The sequence below is a fragment of the Mobula hypostoma genome, chromosome 16 (assembly GCF_963921235.1).
Source record: "Mobula hypostoma chromosome 16, sMobHyp1.1, whole genome shotgun sequence".
Classification (NCBI taxonomy): domain Eukaryota; kingdom Metazoa; phylum Chordata; class Chondrichthyes; order Myliobatiformes; family Myliobatidae; genus Mobula; species Mobula hypostoma.
In genome coordinates this window covers 46,747,042-46,765,935 of record NC_086112.1, presented here as the reverse complement: position 1 = coordinate 46,765,935, position 18,894 = coordinate 46,747,042, and the positions used below count along the sequence as shown (strand labels likewise).

Here is an 18,894-nt window from a genome sequence, read left to right as displayed (position 1 = left end):
AAAGCTTTTACAGTCAGTTTTTATGTTCTCTGCCAGTTTTCTCTCATAATCTTTTTTCCCCTTCCTAATTAAGCCCTTTGTCCTCCTCTGCTGAACTCTGAATTTCTCCCAGTCCTCAGGTGAGCCACTTTTTCTGGATAATTTGTAAGCTTCTTCTTTGGAATTGACACTATCCCTAATTTCCCTTGTCAGCCACGAGTGCACTACCTTCCTTGATTTATTCTTTTGCCAAACTGGGATGAATAATTGTTGTAGTTCATCCATGCGATCTTTAAATGCTTGCCATTGCATATCCACCGTCAACCCTTTAAGTGTCATTTGCCAGTCTATCTTAGCTAATTCACGTCTCATACCTTCAAAGTTACCCTTCTTTAAGTTCAGAACCTTTGTTTCTGAATTAACTATGTCACTCTCCATCTTAATGAAGAATTCCACCATATTATGGTCACTCTTACCCAAGGGGCCTCTCATGACAAGATTGCTAATTAACCATTCCTCATTGCTCAATACCCAGTCTAGAATAGCCTGCTCTCTAGTTGGTTCCTCGACATGTTGGTTCAAAAAACCATCCCGCATACATTCCAAGAAATCCTCTTCCTCAGCACCCTTACCAATTTGGTTCACCCAATCTTCATGTAGATTGAAGTCACCCATTATAACTGCTGTTCCTTTATTGCACACATTTCTAATTTCCTGTTTAATACCATCCCCAACCTCACTCCTACTGTTAGGTGGCCTGTACACAACTCCCACCAGCGTTTTCTGCCCCTTAGTGTTATGCAGCTCTACCCATATCGATTCCACATCTTCCCAGCTTATGTCCTTCCTTTCTATTGCATTAATCTCCTCTCTAACCAGCAACGCCACCCCACCTCCTTTTCTTTCATGTCTATCCCTCCTGAATATTGAATATCCCTGAATGTTGAGCTCCCATCCTTGGTCACCCTGGAGCCATGTCTCTGTGATCCCAACTATATCATGTTCATTAATAACAATCTGCACTTTTAATTCATCCACCTTGTTACGAATGCTCCTTGCATTGACACACAAAGCCTTCAGGCGCGCCTTTACAACTCTCTTAGCCCTTATACAATTATGTTGAAAAATGGCCCTTTTTGATGCTTGCCCTGGATTTGTCGGCCTGCCACTTTTACTTTTCACCTTACTACTTTTTGCTTCTACCCTCATTTTACACCCCTCTGTCCCTCTGCACTGGTTCCCATCCCCCTGTTGTGAACTAACCTCCTCTCGCCTAGCCTCTTTAATTTGATTCCCACCCCCCAACCAGTCACCTCAGTAGCCCTCGCTAATCTCCCTGCCAGGATATTGGTCCCCCTAGGATTCAAGTGTAACCCGTCCTTTTTGTACAGGTCACGCCTGCGCCAAAAGAGGTCCCCAATGATCCAAAAACTTGAATCCCTGCCCCCTGCTCCAATCCTTCAGCCACGCATTTATCCTCCACCTCATTGCATTCCTACTCTCACTGTCGCGTGGCACAGGCAGTAATCCCGTGGAGGTCTTGGATTCCTGAGTTTTTCTTAAACACAGCTCACCTTCATTTTACTTTTTGGAGTCTCAAGAGATTGCAGATTCTGGATTCTAGAGCAAAATCAACTGATTTATCTGAGTTCTGAAAAGCTTAATGTCTGTTAAGATGAAGGCAGGCAGCAACTTCAAAAACATTTCAATGATTAATCCACTCCTGGAAGCACATAGTTCTCTTGCCTCTTGTTCCACATCTTTTAAATAGGAAATAGGCTCAATCAGTTGCTGGTTTTGGTATTTGAATTTTAAACCCCGAGATAATTTGAGTTTATTTTCAGTTACAAATATAGAAATTCATCAGTAATTCTGGAAAGCGAAAGCTAGATAGTCATTGAATTGCCGCTAGATTATTGGTTTCTTTATAACCACTTCTTGGAGATCACAGCTACTTTATGCATTAACATTTATTATCTTAATATTTTGAGCTGTAAGATCATAGTAGCTTCTACAATACTTCTAAAAGTTTAAAGATATTACTTGCAGAATATACGGAAGTTGCAAGTTCAAGTTCAAACAGCAGTGAATCAGCCATGTAAATTTTGAACAGTGTGGCATATAATCTAAAACCAGACACTGACCTAAAGGTTTAATGCATTCATGGAGACTTCTGCAATGCATAATCATCCATTTTTAATTTCAGCTACCCAGTTTTTTTCAGCATGTGGAGTATATCACGTAATTCAAGCAAAGCACAAAATTACCTCTTAAGTCGGCAGATACTAAGATTTATTTTTAATTGACATTCAGCACAGAGTTGGCCTTTCCAGCCCTTTGAACTGCACCGCCCAGCAGTCCCCCAGTTTAGTCCTAGCCAATTTACAATGACTAATTAACCAATCAGCTAGGGCTGTGGGAAGCAACCGGAGCACACGATCATGGGAAGAATGTACAAACTCCTTACCTGCAGCAGTGGGAGTGCTGATTGAAAATAACAGTATTGAATCTTGTGCAGAAAACAAACCCCATACTTTCATGGTGCATATACAATATTCATGGGACGGATATCAGCCTGTTGTTATTGGTAATGCGGAATATATTTATCTTTTACACAAATTAAGTACGTTATTTAAAATTTAAATTATATATTATAAAATTTAGATACAAGTCCTGATGAAGGGTCTCGGCCTGAAACATCGAAAGTTTGCATAGATGCTATCTGACCTACTAAGTTCATCCTGCATTTTGTGTGTTTTGCCCCATATAATTTTAAATCTCATTTATTTTCCTTATAAAACAGAAAATCTGAAAACTAACTGAAACCCAAATTTTCTTGGAATATTGCATTCCAGTGGAGTGGTACTGACAGAAACATAAGATTTAGAATGATAGCTGCAAATCAATCAGAATATTTGAATCCGTAACATCATTTGACGTGTGCAGAAATGCTATTGCAGTCCTTTAATGAGTGACCCTGTGACATTTAACAGTTAAGTTCTGAAGTCTTACTTGAAGGCATCACGCGTCGAGAGTCAAATTCATTTTCTCTGCCAGTTTCCATGTAATGTAATATTCCACCATGAATTGTTATACAAGCTATTTCACACTTACAGCTCCTGCTAGGTCAAAAGAAAACTTAAGCAATGTCCATGAAAGTCGAACTCAAGTGAATGATGTGCTTTTCAAAGAAATATCTGATCCAGCTCTGCCAAGTTATGTTTGGCGTGCAGGGGTGCAATGACATCTGCCAGCAACTATCCCACTCCATGGGCAATGCTTCTGGAACCCTCAGCCTGTCATGTCATCACGCATACTACACTACAAAATTCATGGAATGATACAAGCCTTCTGATCCCAGATCTCTATTCAAAATAGACTTTGTCGCCAGCTCACATATAAACAGAGCGGAGACGCAACGTAAAGAAAGGTTGGTCGTGTGTGTTAGCCTGTACCCATTCTAGCTCAGTCCCTGAACGGATAGGCATCACCACACTTCAAGAAACAATCATTTGGCTGACGGAACGCTCTTCTCCATTCCTTCCCCTCAAGTTCAGTGAGTGAATTATCTTTTAAATTCTATTTTGTTTCTGTGTTGAATTAACTTACTTTCTGCTGATTTTAATTGTGTTCTTCAAATAAATAGATGTTTAAATGATGAGAGATCTTTTTAGTGAATTGTGTATTTGATGAATATATATGATGTCAGGAAATCTTAGAATAAATGTGCTATTGTTAAGTGAGAATATCATGTATTGCTTCTAATATTTCATCAGCTGGAAACCTTTCTTGATTTAAGCCAATCTTTCGTCAAAAATAATCCATCAAAGTTCTAGGAAATATGCAGCAAACCATGTTGATACAGCAATCTAAAGTACAAGGTTGCAAATCCATTCAGTAATTCAATAAAATATTTACTCTATAAATATATTTCCATAACTGTGATTCTTATATGAATCAGCAATTTGTATTTTAAGTAAAGAATTTGTGACATTAATCTCATAAAATATGGATATAACACAGAGTAACATTTAGATTTGCATTTTTGCTATCAAGTGTGGTACTAGTTCACAGTTAAAAATACAATAGTGATGTCTGCAGAATTTAGTTCACAACATAAAGATGATTTTAATTCACACTGATGATAAATAACTGTACTTGTAAAAATGATCTGTGAACAGAGTGTTTCAAGAAAAGAATTAATAGTAAGCTTAGCTCCTATGTCATATGCAAAATATTCAGCATAAGAATGAGGAATGAGGTTGTATTTAAAGAATCATGCATTTAAAGAAAACACAAGAAGTAATGTAAAATTAATTAAACATTATTTGTATAAAGATTAAAGAGGTTCATCACTCTAAAATAATAAAGTTTCTGTAGGTGTTAAGAAATCTTTTTTGAGATTTGAATTAGTCATTCTATTTAGTGCTTTGGTGGAAATGTTTAGGGATAGTAGTAATGTATTATATAGATCATAATCTAACTTGCAGTGAAGGTCTATCCTGATGGTTTTGTTAGTAAAAGAGCGCTGATCAATAAAATGTGTTAAATAATAAACTGGAAGTAGAGATTTTAATCCTTACCTAGTTATGTGCATGCTTGAAATCAAATTAAATGTGGTAGTAATTCAAAATAAACAAAAACATGTAATCCTGATGTTTTGCTTAATTCACTTAAAGATATAAAGATGATTTTAATTTATAATGAAAATAAATAATCAATATTATAAACTTGGTTTACACAGATCTGTGAACAAGCATGTATTCAAAATAACAAACAATATTAAACTATAATTCACTAATTGGGAAGGATGGTATGGTAAATTATTCCTCCAGCCAAATAATTGTGCATATTTTTGACTGGTATGCAGGAACAGGTGCTATGTAAATTGACGTAAATAAGGTTGAGAATAGGTTGGTTTTGACGCATCTAGTACTGTATTTTAATAATGTCATTGCAGTGAACTACCTTTGTTTGCTAGTGAATATCAGAAAATTTAAGAAACATATTAACACGAATAGCAGATATCAAAGGGATAATGCAACATGCTAAAACAGACGAGCTGTAAAAATTGTTAAAATACACAGCTGCTACATCTTGAACTTAAGTCGCAATCTACTTTATTCTCTAGGAATGGCTGATCTGTCTTACATGCCCCGGGAGAGAGCAGCTGACCCTACGTATGACTTGAGAACTATATGGGAGAAGAAGATTGAAAAGCAAACGGAGTGGCTGGAACAGGAAAGGCTGCGGCTGAGTCGGAGTGCCCTTAGTAGGTGTGTGGTAGGGTTACGCTGTGATATAAGACAGCATAGAACTGACCTCTAGAAACTATGCTCCACTCTTTCGGTAATCACATTAATTGTCTCCCTGGTTGAGACTTCATAACTTAATTACATTATATATTGCCCATATCCTAATGAAAATAATCAGTGAAATGCAATGCCATGGAGCCATCGTGAATAGTGATGGTTTATGAACTTATGACCATGGGGATGAATTTCTGCAGTGGATCCTGTTAAATCAATGTAACATTGTCTACTTACTTCATAGTTGTTTTTTCAGATAACTCTATTTGATGAGACATGTATTTATGGTACTAGGTCCATCAGTATTTTACATGGAGATGGGTTTGGCCAAAGGCGTACGGAAGTTACAAGGCGGGGGAAGAAGAGGAGCCATTATTAGAGATTCAACAGTTGCAATGGGATAGGGAGAAAATGAATGAAATTGGATAATATGTCTGTAAGCAAGGTTTTGTTACGACAAAAATAGCATTAAATACTACGTTGTTCATGATAATCAAGTAGGTGAACTTCAAGAGTCCATTGGAGGAAAGTACCTCTACTTTTTAAAGATAACATGAATCTTTATAATTGCTTTGGTTTTGAACTAGTCTTGAAATTTGTACCTTTTCTATCATAAATCTAAACCATAGTTGAATCATCATTGGGTTAATGATTCCTTTATAGGTTCAAAGGTTCATTTATTATCAAAGTATACAACTTTGAAATTCTGCTTCTCCAGGTAGCCATGAGCCAAGAAAGAAACGGCAGCACAATTATCAACCCCCAGAATTCCCCCTCCCTGCACAAAAAAACTGAGAAAAGTCAGGCAAAAAACACAGAATATACAAAACCGAAAGACTGAAAAGAGTCTATAGTCCAAGTCCACATCCAAAACGCAGAAAACCTGGGCAACATGCTCCGAACACAGCAGCAGGCTCTCCCTTCTCCAGTAGCATAGCAGAGTGATCTTCAGCGATCAAAAGACAGGCAACTGGTGCTCACCCTTCACACTCGCCTCGATGTTTCAATCTCCCTCACCACTTGAATTGGTGAACAATGGAAGCTTTAATTGGCGAAATGGAGTCGAACATCGGCTCTTGCCCCATCCCACAGCCTCCTCACCATGAGGTTTGCGCACGTTGCCTCTGCCTCCCAGAATCCTCTCAGATACTGCAGACTGCAGAGTGCTGAAGCACCCAAACGATCTCCAAACTTGTTTATTCGCCTCCGAGTTACAATCTCCCTCATCCCTTTAATTGGTGAACAATGGAAGCTTTAATTGGCGAAATGGAGTCGAACATCGGTTCTTGCCCCATCCCACAGCCTCCTCACCATGAGGTTTGCGCACGTTGCCTCTGCCTCCCAGAATCCTCTCAGATACTGCAGACTGCAGAGTGCTGAAGCACCCAAACGATCTCCAAACTTGATAATTCGCCTCCGAGTTACAATCTCCCTCATCCCTTTAATTGGTGAACAATGGAAGCTTTAATTGGTGAAATGGAATCAGGCATTGGCTCGCGTCCCATCCCACAACCTGCTCACTGCCTCTGCCTCCTGGAATCCTCTTGGAGACTGCAGAGGGCTGAAACACTCAAACAATCTCCAATCAGCAAGTCATAGGCTCCAACAGTTCCAGAGTCACATCCAAGATGAAAAGCAAATGTAAGACATAAAAGAAGTGAAATATATGGTTTCATGATCTATCCAGAAGATGTCAACCAAAGGAGCATTGGACACAGGCTCCATCTTGACCGGAAGGTCAAACTACTCATATGGTTCCTTGAGCAGCCGTTAGAATTGTATTTGGAGCTTGTGGATCCAGTCAGTGCCTTCAGCTGAGGTCATGGAAATGGATATTGAGCCACTGCTAAAGCTTCATTTTGGATAAGGATTCTAGGCCCATGGTCAAATTGGCATGATTGAAATTGTGAAGGAACTTTTTCTTATCTTCCATTTTAGTCTGTGAGCCAGGACCCCAAATTTAGGCCACCAGTACCATCTGGGGGAATAATTCTTATAGTGATATTTGGCAAGGTATACACCCCTAGTGCTATAAAGTATGCAATAGCATTGCAGCGGTGGTAGCTTTCTGTGAGGGGGACTGGAAGTTGCACCTCCATGCTGTAAGAACCATGATCCCATGGTGCTTTGCCTATGATAAGATGAATTATGCCAGGTACCTGTCCCCTTACTTTGCTCAGATGATGAAACTCCCAGAGAAGAATCCTTCTGTGTATGAGGCCTTCAAGACAGGCCAATTCTCAGTGCAGCTGTCAAGTAACAACCCCTTTGGGCAGATCCCTGTGGACCAGGCTATTGAAGCCACAGTGAACAAAGACACACAGACTCCTGGAGGCACATCACGGTTCAGCCTGAATGCTGGAGCTATCAAGCGTTACTACATAACAGTTGAGCACCACAGTGCATTCCTGGGACAGTTAAGGGAGATGGTGCAAGGCAACAAATCAGAGCTTTGTCATGCGGAGCTACAGTGGCCAAGAATCCAGAAAGATGAGGAAGCAGTTTCAGCAGTGGTTAGCCTCATACATGAATGGGTCAACCCATTTGCAGAGAAGCGGGACCTTATTAGCATCTCTATGGCAAAGGCAACCTCCAAGGACTTTGCCTCCGACCTGATGAAGGCATATGAGATTGGTGAGCAATGCTATGCAACCTTCAAGGATGAGAGACTAGAGGAAGATCCACCAGCAAAGAAATTCCATGACCCAATGAAAACCAACAAGCTGGAAACATTCAGTGATATGTGTAAGAAGAGAGAAGTGAAATCAAATGGGAGGGCTATCATTTTGAAAGCAGACAGGTCTTTGTTTGGACGCATCATAGTGATGGCACAAGGGCGCAGTCTACGTATGGAGGATATCCTTTCTCATCCCCTTGGACCATTGCCCTGGGCCCTGTCCACACCAGAAGGATTGCTGAGAAAGACAAATAAAGCTACTTTAGCCACAACCTTGCAGAAAAATGTAGCAGTGGAGGAGCAACTCCCAGGAAACTCTGCTACAGTGGTTGATGGAATGAACTTAGTCCAAAGATACAAGATACTTGTATACAAGTATACAAGATACTTTCAGAGATGTTGCCACAACAATTCTGGGTATGGCTCTGAGGAAAGGCAGTCAGAGTAGCAGAATAGATGTTGTGTTCGACACATACAAGGAGAACTCTATCAAGAATAGTGAAAGATCTCTACGGGATGAAGAGACCGGTCATGAGTTGCAAGGTATCACAGGCACACAGATGGTGAGGCAGTGGAGGAGCTTCCTGACCAAAGTCAGTAACAAAATTAGTATCATTAGCTTTATAGTCCATGAATGGAGGAAGGCGGAGTACAGAGCAAAGCTACAGGAGAAGATTCTGTATGCAACTGTGAATGACAAATGTTACAGAATCACATCTCAAGACAGTGAGGAGGTGTCAGCTGTACAGTGTCAACAAGAAGAAGCAGATGGCCGCCTACTTCTCCATGCTGCCCATGCCACAAGAGAGGGATACCAATCTGTAGTCATCTGCTCAGAAGACACAGATGTCTTTATCATGTCTTTAGCATTTTGTGACAAGATTGAGGACCCATTGTTCCAGAAGTGTGGCACTAGAACCCGTACAAGGCTTGTAGACATCAGGAAGGTTGCTGCCACTGTTGGCATAGAGGTTTGTAGGGCTCTCATCGGGTTGCACGCATATACAGGATGTGACACTGTAAGTGCTTTTGCAGGCAAAGGGAAGACAAGTGCCCTAAAACTTCTGGCGGCAGCAGGAAAACTCAGGACACATTCTTAGAGTTGGGTCAGGAATGGGACCTCTCCCCAGAACTGATGGACAAACTGGAGGCATTTTCATGTCTCCTGTATGCCCCAAAAGCATCGACCACCAAGGTCAATGAGCTCAGGTATCAGCTTTTCTGTTCCAAAAAAGGTGAAATCGAAAGTCATCAACTCCCACCATGCAAGGACTGCTTAACAAAACATGCACGGCGAGCCAACTACCAGGCTGGTATATGGAGAAGGTGTTTGGAGAAGGACCCACAAGTGCCAAGCCCTGTTGGCAAAGGATGGAAGATGGAGAGAGAAGAGGAAGCTGAATAGTTGGTGGTGCACTGGATGGAAGACCAGCCAGCACCCGATGCCGTCCTGGATCTACTGGTCTGTAACTGTCCAAAAAATGTTCACTCCCAAGATTTATGTGTGGTGCAAATGGCCTCAGGTATATTAACATGTGTAGACTGGCAGACTGCGAGAACCAGGCATCCACCTCAGAGACTGTGGAAAGTTTAGATGAAGATGTGGAAGACGTGGAAGACTTGGAAAATTATTATGATTATTAATAGGTTATGAAAGTATGGAAAACAAAGAATGGAAAGCAGTCTTTGATTAAATATATTCATTTTACAACCAAATGGGGTCTAGGTTATGGTCGTGTGGAACCCCACATCTGAATTATTGTACTGTAATTCTATATGCTATGACAAAAGCTTAAGATAGTTTTGATTTGATGCAACAATATGGAAAATATCATGACATTGATAAAACTCCAGAAATCTCTCCAAATGAGGTTTTTTACCTTTTGGTGGGGGGGTGGAGATAACATTTTCTGCTGTACTGATGTTAATATGGATTATATAACAAAAAGTGATGACTTATTTGAAGTAATAAAACTACCACAGGTGAAATGCTATCACATATTTTCTAACTCTAGAGATGTATACCTTGCCAAAAATCACTATGAGCATTATTCCGCTCAGATGGTACCTCCCAGCCCTACTGACTCACAACTATTTGTATAGCAAAGTGGTTGCTCAAACACTTTTATGTGGACAACATTTTTCACACTTAAGACCTGAATTTTCTACACTCAGATCCTGTATCAAGAGAGGGTGAAGCAAGAGTTGTTCCATTAAGTAAACGAATAATCTTCTGTTCAGTGTTTTAACTATGGACTGATTCATTTGCAAAGATTTGAAATGAACTGCATGCAAGGTTAATATTTGAGGGCCTTCCATAGTCATGAGTGCCATATTACGTTAGTGAGATTTGTTCTTTGGGGACATCAGAGGATTTCATGTCTGGAAACAGAGGAAACCATTTTTTTCTGAGTTGATCAGAGTATTCAAAAGAATGTAAAAAATTGGAGAAGGATTGTACAGCCCCACTAACCAGCTCTCCCTTCCAATAAGCAATTCATATTGGTGTCACTTTCACTTTCTGACAGATTATCTTGACTCCCCATTAAATCATCCTTGACTATATTCAGTGATTCAGCCTTCACAGCAACCTGGGAGAAATACAAAGATTCAGAACCCTCTTAGAGAAGAAATTCCTCTTTATTTCCATCTTAACTGGCCTATTATTCTGATACCATGTCTCATAGCTTTTTATGCCTCCATGAGGGGAAACCATTCTCATACAACGGCATGCAAAGGTTTGGGCACCCTGGTCAAAATTTCTGTTACTGTGAATAGTTAAGCGAGTAGAAGATGAACTGATCTCTAAAAGTCATAAAGTTAAAGATGAAACATTCTTTTCAACATTTTAAGCAAGATTAGTGTATTATTTCTGTTTTGTACAATTTTAGAGTGAAAAAAAGGAAAGGAACACCATGCAAAAGTTTGGGCACCCCAAGAGATTTGAGCTCTCAGATAACTTTTACCAAGGTCTCAGACCTTAATTAGCTTGTTAGGGCTATGACTTGTTCACAATCATCATTAGGAAAGGCCAGGTGATGCAAATTTCAAAGCTTTATAAATACCCTGACTCCTCAAACCTTGTCCCAACAATCAGCAGCCATGGGCTCCCCTAAGCAGCTGCCTAGCACTCTGAAAATTAAAATAAATGGTGCCCACAAAGCAGGAGAAGGCTACAAGAAGATAGCAAAGGATTTTCAGGTAGCCGTTTCCTCAGTTCGTAATGTAATTAAGAAATGGCAGTTAACAGGAACGGTGGAGGTCAAGTTGAGGTCTGGAAGACCAAGAAAACTTTCCGAGAAAACTGCTCATAGGATTGCTAGAAAGGCAAATCAAATTTCCCGTTTGACTGCAAAAAACCTTCAGGAAGATTTAGCAGACTCTGAAGTGGTGGTGCACTGTTCTACTGTACACTGACACCTTCACAAATATGACCTTCATGGAAGAATCATCAGAAGAAAACCTTTCCTGCATCCTCACCACAAAACTCAGTGTCAGAAGTTTGCAAAGGAACATCTAAACAAGCCTGATGCATTTTGGAAACAAGTCCTGTGGACTGATGAAGTTAAGATAGAACTTTTTGGCCGCAATGAGCAAAGGTATGTTCGGAGAAAAAAAGGTGAAAAGAACACCTCTCCAACTGTTAAGCACGGGGGTGGATCGATCATGCTTTGGGCTTGTGTTGCAGCCAGTGGCATGGGGAACATTTCACTGGTAGAGGGAAGAATGAATTCAATTAAATACCAGCAAATTCTGGAAGCAAACATCACACCGTCTGTAAAAAAGCTGAAGATGAAAAGAGGATGGTTTCTACAACAGGATAATGATCCTAACGTTCCTGGGAATACGAATTGACAATAAACTGGACTGGTCAAAGTACACTGAGGCTGTCTACAAGAAGGGTCAGAGCCGTCTCTATTTCCTGAGGAGACTGAGGTCCTTTAACATCTGCCGGACGATGCTGAGGATGTTCTACGAGTCTGTGGTGGCCAGTGCTATCATGTTTGCTGTTGTGTGCTGGGGCAACAGGCTGAGGGTAGCAGACACTAACAGAATCAACAAACTCATTTGTAAGGCCAGTGATGTTGTGGGGATGGAACTGGCCTCTCTCACGGTGGTGTCTGAAAAGAGGATGCTGTCCAAGTTGCATGCCATCTTGGACAATGTCTCCCATCCACTACATAATGTACTGGGTGAGCACAGGAGTACATTCAGCCAGAGTCTCATTCCACCAAGATGCAACACAGAGCATTATAGGAAGTCATTCCTGCCTGTGGCCATCAAACTTTACAACTCCTCCCTTGAAGGGTCAGACGCCCTGAGCAAATAGGCTGGTCCTGGATTTATTTCATAATTTACTGGCATAATTTACATATTACTATTTAACTATTTATGGTTCTATTATTATTTATTATTTATGGTGCAACTGTAAGGAAAACCAATTTCCCCCGGGATCAATAAAGTATGACTATGACTATGACTAAACACACCTCAAAATCCACAATGGACTACCTCAAGAGACGCAAGCTGAAGGTTTTGCCATGGCCCTCACAGTCCCCCGACCTAAACATCACCAAAAATCTGTGGATAGACCTCAAAAGAGCAGTGCATGCAAGACAGCCCAAGAATCTCACAGAACTAGAAGCCTTTTGTAAGGAAGAAAGGGTGAAAGTCCCCCAAACAAGAATTGAAAGACTCATAGCTGGCTACAGAAAGCGTTTACAAGCTGTGATACTTGCCAAAGGGGGTGTTACTAAGTACTGACTGTGCAGGGTGCCCAAGCTTTTGCTTCAGGCCCTTTTCCTTTTTTGTTATTTTGGAACTCTAAAAGATGAAAATTTAAAAACTAATCTTGCTTAAAATATTAAAGAAATGTGTCATCTTTAGCGTTATGCCTTTTGGAAATCAGGCCATCTTTTACTCGCTTAGCTATTCACAGTAACAGAAATTTTGACCAAACTTTTGCATGCCACTGTATGTGCAATCAGCCATCACTTTGTCTTTCTGAGTACTTCAAGTAGCAGAAATATAACTTTTCAAAATTATTTTAAACTACTTCTAAAATGCACAACATGAAACTACAAGTAATGATTAACAAGACTTTTAAATTCCATTGTTGCAGTTCTGCCAGAGAGGCAGAGCAAAGTATTTATCTGATACTGTCCCAAACTTCAAGCTGTCACCACTTAACACCAGTTTATGTTGTGATTTCTTGCTCCTTGCGAAGAATAACATTAAGCATTTCAATATGAATCTTCTTCCTACCAGCTGCCTTGCCATTAGCAAGGTTGATCTGTAGAAAGCCGACTTCCCCCAGTAAAATGGAGAACTGAAACTTTCAATCTGCGTGATGCAATTGGCTGGCTTCCCCACCCTTCAGGCCTCTGTGATGTCTTGGCTCAGACATCGTAAATTTAACGTTGTTTCCTGAGCCCATGCATGCCTCAAGTCTATTTTAAAGTAATATGCTTGCCAAAAGTCATTTCTTGTCAATTAGGGAACAGACGAAAAATTACAAAGCCTTAGTGTTTTCATTACAAAGAGGAGAAAAAGACACTTCTGCTGCAAATAGTGGGTGAGAATCATCTACCAAATTGTCTGTATTACATACAAAAGATAATTAGTTAGGTGTGGTATCAGCAGACTAACCAAACTCCAGGACCCTGATCAGCAAAATAATCAACAACTTTAACCAAGGAGAGAAGAGCATATACTATATTACATATTTACTATATTACATATTTTTATATTTACCATTTTTACTCAAATAAATCATATCGCATTTTATAACCTCTTCACATGTTGTAAAAATTATTACTGTAGAAAGAAACACCATAAAAAGCCAGAAAGAGCAAAGAGATTATTAACCAGTAAATCTGTCAGGAACTCTCTGAAAGAGTTTCAATGATTTCTCGTGCTCACTCAACACCTGCAAGTGGGATCAATACATCAGCCCTTCAGTGCCACACTGTAATATCAGGCTGGACTATTTCCTCCGATGCAATCGAACGAGAAAACACCATTTTTCACTAAGTGCCAAGAATGCCATTAACCAATCCAAATGTACAGACGTTGAATGCATATCATGATTGTGGCAATGAGGTTAACTTTAGTAATCATGAGACCTGAAATGTTTGTCAGTGGAATAGTGGGATTGCCTTAAAGTCAAGGGTAGCGTGAGTTTAAACATTAAGTGTAAACAGCCAAGATGTTTTGTTTCCCTGCATATATTTTGGTAATGTCACAAAACCAAGAGGATGAAAAGGTTAGTCTATATTGAGATCTACACAAGTGTGGAGCAGCTTGTCTAGTTGAGGTCACTGTAGATTTTAATTGATTCAGCCCTTAGCATCAGTGAACAGAGTTCTAAAGGATTGAGTTGGTTCCTACAGAGTTTCTTTAACAACATCTACTCTTTTCCCAAGCCTTTCCTGCTTCTGTCTGTTCAGTTATCTAAGTAGACTCCCAGTTATGCCAACAATGTGCCACTGTAACAGGATCATGGCATCTCAAAGTCAAAGTAAAATTTATTACCAACGCACTTATGTGTTATCATATTCTACCCTGAGAAGCTTTTGAGGAAAATGAAGAAATACAATAGAATTTATGAAAAACTGTGCATAACCAAAGACTGACAAACAACCAATGAGCAAAAGAAGACAAATTGTGTAAATAAAAAAATAATATTGAGAACCTGAGTTGCAAAGAGTCCTTGAAAATTAGCCTGTAGGTTGTAAAATCAGTTCAGAGTTGTAGTGTGCTAAGTTCTCCACGCCAGATCAGAAGCCTGATGGTTATAGGGTAACAATCACTCCTAAACCTGGTGGAGTGGGGCGTAGGGCTTCTGTACTTCCTGCCGGAAGGTAGTAGCAAGAAGAAAACACAGTCTAGATGGCAGGGTCCCTGATGATGGATGCTGCTTTCTTGTGGCTATGCTCCGTGCAAATGTGCTCAATGGTGGGGAGGACTGGCCAAGAAGTCCTCAAAGTTGTTATAGAAGTGACAATAGCCATGGATAGTGCTACCACTCAACGTGGCAGTTTGTTGAGTGTGGGTGATTGAAGGCTGAAGTGTCTGAAGAATTGTTTCCATCCAGTTCACTAGATGGGGAAAGGAAATAGGAGCTTGCACTGTAGATGTAGAAGGAGACTCCTAAAGGATATTCTTTAAAAATCTTCATTTGAGTTTGAAGACAATTTAGTCAAAACCATAGTGTATGACTGTGTACTATATTTTATATTTTCTGAATACATAGATTAAGAGTGCTACCTATAACCTTAATCAGGATTATATGGAGTCAAAATGCCAAGAGCTGTAGAGCTGAACAAATATTCCAGCAGAATACAACATCAATATTTGATAATATTTTTTGTCATTTGTCTAACCTTTGAAGAAATGTTCTTCTCCATTAGCTTGGCTGGTTTATATAATATGCTTGAACCGCCCGAACTTGTAATGTCCAGGTTCAGACAGTGCTCATATCAATGGCTTCAGTCTTTGTGGTGGTAAGAATATTGCAGATAATCTCAGTACTCTGGGTCAGGAAGCAGAAAATAATTCAGCAAGGTGTTGACAGCTTCACACAACGAGGGAAGAGGTGCAAAATTAGTGAGTCTAATGTTAGTGACTCATGTAGGTTTACGCAAATAAAACTAAGTGAGGCTTTTTATCTTTAATGAAACCCATAACACATATTATTGAAATCCAAAACCTAAACACAAAAGCATGGTAAAGCTCTTTACGTAAAAAACGTCATCGTGTCAGTGCAGCCTCTTAAACCGAAACCCCAAATGACTGTCAGTGGTTGTGAATTATGTACTTTTCTCCCACTTTCATTACCCTACACTCAGGGTGTTTGGAGGTTTATTTTATGATAAAAATATGGATAATTGTAATTAAAAAACAAGTTAGTCTCACACCTGACAATGGTGTACATTGGCCAAAAACGGATTAGACATTAATTTTATTCTTCTCCCAATTTTTCTTTCTATTGAATAGAAGTGAAAGTCAGTAGGATATGCGGTTGATAGGCAAGAGCATTTGCTTCATATTATTACCAAGATACAAAACCTCTCCAGAACCTTGAACTTCTCTGCCTAATGCTACTTGGAGCAATATGAATAAGTTTCCCCAGATAAATGATAATAATTGACGTTTTATTACATATAACTCAAAAAACAACATTTATTGTGTTTCACCAGCAGACTCATCAAAGAATGGACCAACAGAGTTGAAAGCAAAAAAAAACTGATGCAAACCATTCTTGAAGATGACAGAAAGAGACAGAGATCTGCGTTACCAATTGAAACTCCTGTTCAGCAAGTACCATCCAGTGCTTAATTGCTGAAGATTCAATCAAGTCAACCAAGGACAGCTAACCATCATGTTACTTTGTGACTGCAGTGTGAATGTATAGATATAGAAAACTGTGACATTTTAAGTTCACTTTAATGTATGACCTAATTCACTATGAAAGTAATCTGCTCATGTTCTAATAATTTTCTGATTTCATATGAACTATTAAGTTTTCTTTATTGCTTGATTTATTTCACTCTTATTTATGAAACACTTTAGATTTGATTTTTTGGAAATCTTAGTTGTAGAAATCTTGAAAGTTTTGGGTTGTAAATGTAGTAACATGCTTACAGGTAACAAAAGTGGTCCTTAACATGGTCATGGGTTAAAGTTAGGCAAATGTACTGCAATGATTTTGACAGAAATGACATTTTATTACAATTTAACTAAAACACATATTTACTAGGAAGGCATTCAGTATATCTAAATCTTCTAAGTGATCACTTGATTAGGAAGAAGTGGTTGTGAAAGGCCAAGTATTGAAGGCTGAATGTTGTTGCAGGAAGTAGATGGAACTTGCAGTCAGGAAGTTTGGTGACTGGGTTTTGAAGATGTGGTAATGAAAAGAAATGGTGGATTTTCAGTATAATATCAAGTATGAATACTCACACAGGACAAAGAAATGGTTCAAAATACAGAGTTTATTGCTTAGGGCATCTCTGTCAAACAGAAGTTTCCCAAGATGTTCAGTGATTGCCAATTTGTTCAGGGAATGCTGCTTGAGATAGTAAAGTCAGTGAGCAAGTAAATAACAGAGATTAGTTGTTTCTATTTGTTCTCAGACTGACTGAGCCCGGCCTTGGAACAGTTGATATGTTAAGTACAGCTTGGCTAGCCAAACTTGCAATTTCATTGCTTCCACATTGAGATTCAAGATTGTGAGTACATTAATAAGGCATTAACAACTATGAGTAATACTTTTTTCCAGGTAAATCCAATATCTGATGAAATTAAATACCAAGTCTTGCTGCTTTAACGATGAGACAGGTCACCATTGATTACCCTGCACATTTTACAGGCACAGTAAGTAATGGCAGGTTGTTTCCTGACTTGTATCATCTCACTACAAAGTATGCAAAAAACTCTTAATTTTACACACTGTGATTCCAGAATTTTTATTTCCATTTCCTCCTTTCACCTCCTAAGGTCAGTATCACAGTATGGATCTTCCAGTGCTGACAGCCATTTGTCAAATGTGAGCTTAGTTGGTGAGTGTTGCCAAGTTATTAAAACATGGAGAACAGCCAAACTTAACCCTGTCCTTGTATGTCTGCTCACACAAGCACTTGGCAAAAGAGGGATTGGGACAGTAACAAGAAAGACCCACTTTCTGGCAGTGTTCACCTCCTCTAGATCCTCAAAATCTATTAGCCGATTGTAGCATCTCCCAGAAAATGGAATGTATTTTATTTTGCAAGTGATTGATTGAGGACTTTACAAAAAATACTTTTGCTCCTAATAAAGTCTACAGGTGTGTTGACAAAAGTAATTTTGAATTTAAAAACCTCTTTCACTATTTTCACCTCCAGTGACAAAACAAAAACAAGTATTACATTTCAAAATAACAAAAATAGTGGTAGATTCTGGCATTTGAGAACAAAACCACTGCCAGTTATCTTCCCACAATCACACTCTGCCTGAAACAGGTTCTGTTCATATGTTTTCAATGCGAATCCAATTTTGTTGTTCCCCACCAACTTTTACTAAAAAGCAAGCGCGCGCGTACACACACACACACACACACACACACACACACACACACACACACACACACACACACACACACACACACACACACACACACACACACACACACACACACACACACACACACAAAATCGCTTACAGCTGGTCCTTGCCTTCTAGGTAAACCCCTTCAGAGATAATTAGGAAAAAAACATAAGGATTCAGAAAAAAATTACGGGACTACTAAAATTTGGATTTTGTTGGTAATTTTCTTTTAAAATAAATGGAAAGTGTACAAGAGCTTCTATTACCTCTCAACCACATTTCCCTCAGTTCTGCATCTTATTAAGTTATGCATTGAATGACTGCTGCAGGCTATTCCGTCATAACCTCTAAGCATTATACCAGAGTTAATATGTTGCTGTCTGGATTGCAGACTCTATAAGCATGATAAGTGCCTTGTTCTCTGAAGGCCTGACCATCTCAACACAGGGTATATACAGGGTAAATGCAAAGAAGGACCAAACCGCCTGTTTCCATGTCTAATTTTCATTTCGTCATTCCTAACCCCTCCATTGAGCACTTCTCCACTTTAGCTAATATAAGGAGCTAATTATCTGAGGAGCTTGAATTTAGCAAAGGGCAGAAGTGTTGTTCAGCCATAGACCAGATTATTCCAGTACTGGTTCCCGGTTGAGCTTCATTGCGGAAGGAGTGTGGCATCGTACTTTGGTTTAGCATGTACTAAGATCTGTGTGCATGGACACTAGGTAATATGAATATTTAACTTAGTAGTATTTCAGGTAAAATTGAATTAACCAATTAATAATCTTTGATTAAACTCACATATAATCCAGGAATTGTCAGCATAAGCAATCAATCTAAATC

General features: G+C 39.4%; 1 long non-coding RNA gene across 2 annotated transcripts; it reads left to right on the top strand.

Annotated features, from left to right (window-relative positions):
• The first annotated feature begins 3,364 nt into the window (after nucleotides 1-3,364).
• LOC134357565 (uncharacterized) lies at nucleotides 3,365-18,158 on the top strand. Of its 2 annotated transcripts, none has more exons than XR_010020653.1 (3): nucleotides 3,365-3,535; nucleotides 5,111-5,255; nucleotides 16,167-18,158. It is a non-coding gene; the product is annotated as an uncharacterized LOC134357565 (long non-coding RNA). The 2 variants fall into 2 exon arrangements; XR_010020654.1 differs by having other exon boundaries at nucleotides 3,366-3,535; nucleotides 16,170-18,158.
• Nucleotides 18,159-18,894: the final 736 nt, after the last annotated feature.